This window comes from Notothenia rossii, assembly GCF_949606895.1.
Source record: "Notothenia rossii genome assembly, chromosome: 6".
NCBI classification, from domain to species: Eukaryota; Metazoa; Chordata; class Actinopteri; order Perciformes; family Nototheniidae; genus Notothenia; species Notothenia rossii.
Genome location: NC_136909.1, coordinates 27,442,776 through 27,450,995, shown reverse-complemented (window position 1 = coordinate 27,450,995; position 8,220 = coordinate 27,442,776). Strand labels below are relative to the sequence as shown.

Here is an 8,220-nt window from a genome sequence, read left to right as displayed (position 1 = left end):
GACATAACGTTTTAACTGCAACATTCAGAGGATGTTTTGAGGATGTTATTAAGGCCTGAGATGACAGAAAGTTTTTTTATAAAACGTTCCTTTCATATGATATGTTAACAAAGGTGGAACGTTTTGCCTGCAACATTCTAAGGACGTGTTTTGGATGTTATTGGGTAACACATTAAAGTTGTTCTTTATAAAATATTCCCTCAATGTTACATGATAACAAATGAAGACCATTTTCAAAGCAACATTCTGAAAAATGTTTTCAGGATCTTATTGAGGCCTGAGATAGCAGAAAGTGTTTTATAAAATGTTCCTTTAATGTGATATGTTAACAAAGGTGGAACGTTTTGCCTGCAACATTCTAAGGACGTGTTTCTGACGTTGTTGGGTAACACATTAAAGATGTTCTTTATAAAACGTTCCCTCAATGTTACATGATAACAAATGAAGAACATTTTCAAAGCAACATTCTGAAAATGTTTTCAGGAAGTTATTGAGGCCTGAGATGAGAAAAAGGGTTGTATAAAATGTTCCCTCAATGTTACATGATAACAATTGAAGAACATTCTCCAAGAAACATTCTGAAAATGTTTTCAGGATGTTATTCTTTTTTTATAAAACGTTCCTGTTATGGCAAATATTAACACGGTCATGGTCAACGTCAGATTTATTTCTAGAGCGCTTTAAAAAACAAACTTGTTGCATTGGTTTGAAAAGGATGTTTTAAAAAAAATCTGATGTCACCACATTTTCCTTTTTGAAAAAAACAAACAAGCACGTAATTCATGATAAGCTGTAAGCAGATATTGCATGTTTGCGGTGGCATGTGTGAGTTCCCAGCTAGAAATGTTTGTTACCATTCGTTGTTCTAGGAATGTTTTCAGAGGGATGTTTTATTTTGGTTCCCAGAATGTTCTTCTGAAAGGTAGGATAACGTTCTTTAAAAACATTCTTGAAATGTTTGGTGATAACCTTCTTAAGATGTTTTTGATAACCTTCTTAAGATGTTTTTGATAAGATTATTAGAACATTATGCCCTACTGTTCTTAAAACGTTTTCAGCGAAGCGTTTTATTTTGGTTCCCAGAATGTTCTTCTGAAAGGTAGGATAACGTTCTCTAAAAACATTCTTAACATTTTTGGTGATAACTTTCTTAAGATGTATGAGCCCATACATCTTACTAATAAGTGCCGTTCGAATTCTCTTCATGATAGGAAAGGAGGTTTCAAACTTCCTTTATAACCTCCTTTAGCTTAGGAAACACTGGACCTCCCTCACCGAAAGGAGAGGAGAAAATGCTGCCCCACAATGCCATGCAGCCGCAGCATTTGCCATCACGCAACAGTCGGCCGTTCACAGAAACAACCGATTATGATGGAGAAATTATATCATGAAACTTACGGTGCTTATTAAGCATTTTAAAACGTATGTGGTAAGTTACCAAAGTGCTTTGTTTTGAACGTTCATCAGTATTATAATGAAAACGAGAAATATGAACGTTAGTTTTTACTGAAATTATTAAATAAAGTCAACATTTCACAGAGCTGTGTGGGGTTTGTTCAACTGTTAAAATATGTTTGAATGGTGATATACACAGTGATAGATGTTAAGGACTTAACCCCAGTTTCCACCGGGTCCGTCTGTGCCGCGCTGCGCTGCGTCGCGTTACGGCCAGTGGTTAATTTGAGCCGGATCCTGCCGGAACAGGATCCGGCACCTCTTCATTTTGGCCACCCTGTGTTCCGGCACCTATTTGGGCAGATCCGGTACCTCTCACAAAAAATAAAAATAAAAAATGGTTAAAATGAAATAAAATATGCAGATATTAATTTACAGAAAAAATCCCAAGAATTTCATGTCGTTTATTAAGATTAAGATTTGAAAGAGTCGGAGATCTGTGTTGACGCACTGAAAAGCTGGACCAACGGACAAACGTCTTTCACTTTTGAAATTCGCCACATGAGGAGCACGTCGCAGAGAGGAAGAAACGGTGATTCAATGCAAGCATGTCAAAAAGACAGTTAAATTTACTGTCTTTCTTCAAAAAGAAGGAAGAGGTAATAGACACTTCAAAACGAGTCAGAAAAGCCTCCACAAGCAGCGACGAGGGCAGCTGCAGCGGTCATGTTGATGGTCAAAACCAGGAGGAGGTTAGCGCCGCAACAACTAGCCAGCTAGCTAACCGACAGCTAGCCAAGCCCGGGCAGCGGGTCAGGTTCACCGCCAGCCGGAACAGGAGCCAGCTACCGTAGGCCAGGTGGACCACCAACAGCAACGGGTGGGTACCCTGGCATCAACTAGCCCGGTACAACAGCCGGAGCAAGAGGCGAGCGGAACCGCGACATCAGCTGGCTTACAGCAGGAAGATTCAGTAGGAGAGGAGAGCGCATTGAGCGTAGAAGAGTGTGGGACGTCCAGCGACAGGTCAGTTTTTTCTAACTGTGGCCAAGAACTTGGAGGACCGTATGTTATCTCAAGGAGGCCGGATGCCAGATAAAACTGGATATAACAAGTTCATTGAGGAGTTGAAGGTGCTTTACGCACAATACTGGCCCGAGGACGCAGGTGCGCTGTATGGAGAGACTGAGGTCGAGTCACTGTGTCAGCGCTTCAACATTGCCAACCCGCGCGCAGTCATACGGGCCTACAGAACGTACAGAGACTCAGATGGTAAAGACACCCCCGATGAGCTGATGGAGTTACTTGTTGCTGTCAACAGCATTCCCATTGCAAGTGCTGAATGTGAGCGCGGATTTTCTCAAATGAACTTGATTTGCACTCCCAACCGTAGCTCTTTGCTCACATCTACCATGTCATCTTTACTCTTCCTAAATCTTGTTGGACCCCCCCTGGCTAAATTCAATCCAGTCCCGTACGTGAGGTCCTGGGTGGCCAAAGGACACAGAACTGCCACAGACACACGCAGTAAAAGCAGAAAAAAAGAGATAGAGGACAATCCGGACATGCTCGTGATGTGGGGTGTTTTAAACAACTAAATATGGTGAGCAAACATACTGTCTATTAATAGGCCGCCGTGCCAATCTTTGAATAGGCCTAATAAATATTTTTTTTACACGTTAAACCTGTTGAGAAATTAATTGCTGGCTGTATACTGAAGTCCCACCTGTGGCGATGTGGGCATTTGCCTATGTTGTGCGTACTAGCCTAACAAATTATAAATTATCGTCATAACATTTATACCATGGATACTATTTGAAATTGAGGCTTGTAAGTCCCACAGCGTTGCAAGTGGACATTTTCATGTTGTTTTCAGCACCTTTTCTGTATATGTTCCGGGACCTGTACGCGTCTCGTCATCCCTGAGCTGTCATATGTACTTTGCGTTCCGGCACCTTATGATTTACAAATTAAGCACTGGTTACGGCTGCGCCGCGGCGGTCGTGAGGATCGCGGCCACTCTAGTCAATGGGTGCTATTCCACCACACACGCCGCGTTACGGCTCAGACGCGTCCAAGAAGCGGCTTGGCGCAGTGCTTCTCTAAAATTAGGATGAATCCTATCTTTGCCGCGGCGCAGCCGTAACGGAAGGTCGGGCAGGCAGCCCCCCCTTGCAGGAAGTGGAAAGGTGAGCATCCGGGCCAGGCCCATCCCCCACGTATACCCATTTAGCAGAACCCCCTCCTTCATCACAACACCTCCACTACGATACGCACAATGGACGACGAGGTTTTCATCATGGAAGTGGAAAAACACACTATTTTATATGATGTAACCAATGCTTACTACAAGGACAACATCAGAAAGGACAAGGCCTGGTTTTTAGTCGCTGCAGTTTGTGGAGTGGAAGGTAACAACTACATATGAATGTTTTAAAGTTAATTAATACCCGAATTAAACTCGAATCAATAACAAAACTGCGAGCCTGCACGCACGACGCTACGCTTCTGAAACGCTTCTGGGACGCGTCCGGCGGGTTATAGCGCTAGACCAAAACTGTGGCGCAGCCGTGACGCGGAGCAGCACGGCGCAGACGGACCCAGTGGAAACTGGGGGTATAAAAAAATACATCCCAGCTAGCGGGGAACGTTCTCACAACTTTGGCTAACGTTACCTATAGGTTCTAATAAGGTTTTAAATAAACGTTTTAATCTGATGTTCACATAACCTTTTTAGGATGTTTATTATTTCAAATAATGTTCCTATAAGATATAAGGTTAACTAAGACATAACGTTTTAACTGCAACATTCAGAGGATGTTTTGAGGATCTTATTGAGGCCTGAAATGACAGAACGTTTTTTTATAAAATGTTCCTTTCATGTGATAAGTCAACGTTTTGCCTCAAACATTCTAAGAATGTGTTTTGGACGTTGTTGGGGTAACACATTAAAGATGTTCTTTTATAGAACATTCCCTCAATGTTACATGATAACCAAAGAAGAACATTTTGAAAGCAACATTTGGATAATGTTTTCAGGAGGTTATTCTTTTTTTATAAAATGTTCCTGTGATGCGAAATATTAACAGGGTCATGGTCAACGTCTGATTTATTTGTAGTGCGCTTTAAAAAACAAAGTTGTTGCATTTGTTTGAAAAGGATGTTTAAAAGAAATCTGCTGTCACCACATTTTCCTTTTTAGAAAAAAACAAGCACGTAATTCATGATATTGCATGTTTGCGTAGGCATGTCTGAGTTCCCAGCTAGACATTATTGTTACCATTCATTGTTCTAGGAATGGTCTCATCGAGAAGTTTTATTTTTGTTCCTAGAATGTACTTCTGAAAGGTAGGATAACGTTCTCTAAAAACATTCTTAAAATGTTTGGTGATAACATTGTTTGAACATTATACCCCAAGTGTTTTTGTTGTTTATGCACATATCTCTATTGTCATATGGATCGAATAACACTTAGAAAACCAAAGACAGACATATAGAAGAACGGACCGACTATCACTGCCCGTCCCTGAAATCCCTGTTAGTGTTTGTATGTGTTTGTTTCTACTGTGTGTCTCTCTCTCTGCCTGCTGGTCTGCTCTACACGGCTGGGAGCAATCTCCAATCAACCACACCTGCAACCTGCTCGTGAGCCACACTATGAAAACCTGCAGCCTGCACTCATTCCCTGCCGGATTGTTGCCATGAACAGTTTGTTGCGTGCGGCTCTAGCTTTTTACCAGCATATTCTTTGACAACTTTGCCTGCTTTTGCCTCACACTGATTTTTGTGTCTCTCCCAGGAGGAATCCAAGGCCTTCCACACTCCCAAGACCAGCCAGGCCTCTCTACCCACCCTGGAACAACTGTTTCCCACTGCCGCCATAACCAACCTCCACTCCCAGCTCCCCTTTTCTAATAAACAAATGTTACTTTCAGTAGCTGATTCCGTGTCATCCTTTTACATGTGTTAATAGTCAAATTCCAATAGTTAAGTAAACTCTCATAATCATCCTAATGACCACAGTGGTCAGTCCACTTACCCAGGAATTATGAGTTGAACAATTACAGGAATATTATGTCTTTATGTTCTAATAATGTTAACATATTTTAGTAAATTGTTACCATAGAACATTTGCATAATTTCTTTAACATAAACCATGTTATCCTTCTCTAAAATAACAACATTCTGGCAACATAAAAAATCTAACTTGCAGCTGGAAATGTTTTAAGAACAGCAGGGCATAATGTTCTAACAATGTTATCAAAAACATTTTAAGAATGTTTTTAGAGAACGTTATCCTACCTTTCAGAAGAACATTCTGGGAACCAAAATAAAAGATTCTGGCGAAAACGTTTTAAGAACAGTAGGGCATAATGTTCTAACAATGTTTTCAAAAACATTTTAAGAAGGTTATCACTAAACATTTTAAGAATGTTTTTAGAGAGCGTTATCCTACCTTTCAGAAGAACATTCTGGGAACCAAACAAAAACTTCCCGCTGAAAACGTTTTAAGAATATGAGGAAATAATGTTCTAACAATGTTATCACCAAACATTTTAAGAATGTTTTTAGAGAACGTTATCCTACCTTTCAGAAGAACGTTCTGGGAACCAAACAAAAACTTCCAGCTGAAAACCTTCCTAGAACAATGACTAACATTCTCAGAATGTTTTTAGAACCAAACATTTCTAGCTGGGTTGTCACTAAAAATATTCTCTGGGACCCCATGTCTAGAGAATATTGATTTGAGATGCACAATAATATCCTGAGATCGTGTGGGAGTTAGTTTGGCATTCTCTACATACCTAGAGTAGTAGTCCACTACTAGTAGGTAGTTATCATGTTTGAGTGTGAATAAATCAGAACCTACTTTTTGCCATGGTCTCTCTGGGAGCTCACTGGACATTAATGGCTCCACAGGATTGCCACGTTCTTTGATGCATGTTTTGCAATTTCTCACCAGCTCGTTTAGTCGGCCGCTCAAGCCAGGCCACCATACCGTCTCTCTGGCCCGCTCTCTGCACCTGGTCATCCCCTGATGTCCCTCGTGCAGTGCATCGAGGACAGTGTTGCGCATCGCTGTGGGAATGACAAGTCTGGAGCCCATGAGCAGGAGTCCATTATGTACAGTAAGTACAGGCCAGTAAGCTTTAACTGGACCTGTGAGCTGGCTGCGGTCAGGCCATCCTCTCTGACAGTATGACATGACCTCCGAGGAGACACTGTCTTCCTGCAGTCGCTCTCTCAGTTGTGCCATGTATGTTGAGCTGGCGGGCATGCTATTGATGATTTCATCCACATAGATGTCTGTGTCTTCCATTAAGTCGTTGTCTGTCCGTTTTGAACTTGAGTTTTGACTGACAGGTGAGCGTGAGAGAGTGTCAGCTGTAAACAGGGCTTTGCCAGGTGTGTGTGAGATTGTGTAACTGTACCTCATGAATCTGAGTCGAAACCGCTGGATCCTGGGAGGAAGCTCAGTTAGTGCCTGGTGACCTAGCAGGCTGACAAGTGGCTTGTGGTCAGTTTCCATGGCAAAATGTCTCCCAATTAGGAAGTCTCTAAAACGCTCGCGCCCCCATGTCAATCCTAGCACCTCCTTCTCCACCTGGGCGTACCTCTGTTCTGTCTCTGTCATAGAGCGCGATGCGTACGCGACTGGTTTCCAATGCTCTCCCTCCTTCTGTAGGAGGACCGCACCCAGTCCGTAGGAAGAGGCATCCTCAGACAGTTTCAGCTCTTTGTTGGGGTCGTAAAGGGTCAGCACTGGAGGTGGTGTGAGATCATTTTTCAGCTGGTCAAACGCTTTCTGTTGTGCACAGCTCCAGAGCCACTGATACTTCTTTGAGGGAAGGTCTCTCAGCGGCTTGTCCTTTTCGGCTAGACCTGGAATGTATTTTCCCAGCTGGTTTAACATTCCCAGGAAACTGCGAACCTCTCCTGTGTTGGACGGCTCTCTCATGGACATGACAGCCTTTACCTTGTCTGGGTCTGGCTGCACACCGTCAGCTGACAGAATATGACCTAGGAACTGGACTTCACGTTTGCTTAGCTCACACTTCTCCATGTTTAGTGTGACCCCGGCGTCTTGGAGCTTGTTGAGGACAGTGTGTAGTCTGATGTCGTGCTGCTGTTGATCTCTCCCCCAGATGAGGACATCATCCATGTGACATCCATATGTGACATCCATATGTGACATCCATGTGCCCTGCAGCCCGTCGATAATCAGTGACATGCGCCGCTGAAAATGTTCTGGGGCTGACGCTATGCCGAAGGGCAGTCTGTTAAAGTAAAAGTGCCCAAAGGGAGTTATGAACGTTGTGTACAGTGACGACTCGGGGGATAATGGAATCTGCCAAAATCCTCTGTTGGCATTTAACTTGCTGAAGATCTGGGCTCCTGCCAGAGATCCAATTGTCTGCTCAACTGAAGGCAATATGTATTTCTCTCTGCAAACTGCTTCGTTGAGGCGGGTGAGGTCGACGCAGATGCGCACTGAGCCAGTCTTTGTAGGCACCGGAACCATGCCCGAACACCAGTCGGTGGGCTCTTCAACTCTGGAGATGACCCCAATGTCCTCAATTTTTTTGAGCTCCTCTTTCACTTTGTCGAGTAGAGGGATGGGAACCCGTCTAGGTGTGGCCAGGGAATAGGGAATAGCGTCTGGCATGAGTTTAATAGTGTATGGCTGCTGCATCATACCTAAACTCTGACACAACTTTGGGTAGGACTCTTCCATCTCTGACTTGTCTATGCTGTCTGCTCTGTAGACTAGTTTAAGCTTTACACTTGCTGGTCTGCTTAACAAGGCTACGTTTAAGTCATTGA

At 43.0% G+C, this 8,220-nt stretch overlaps 1 long non-coding RNA gene across 1 annotated transcript; it reads left to right on the top strand.

Annotated features, from left to right (window-relative positions):
* The first annotated feature begins 4,477 nt into the window (after positions 1-4,477).
* LOC307044982 lies at positions 4,478-5,329 on the top strand. The gene is made up of 2 exons (XR_013809757.1): positions 4,478-5,112; positions 5,195-5,329. It is a non-coding gene; the product is annotated as an uncharacterized lncRNA (long non-coding RNA).
* The last annotated feature ends 2,891 nt before the right edge of the window (positions 5,330-8,220 follow it).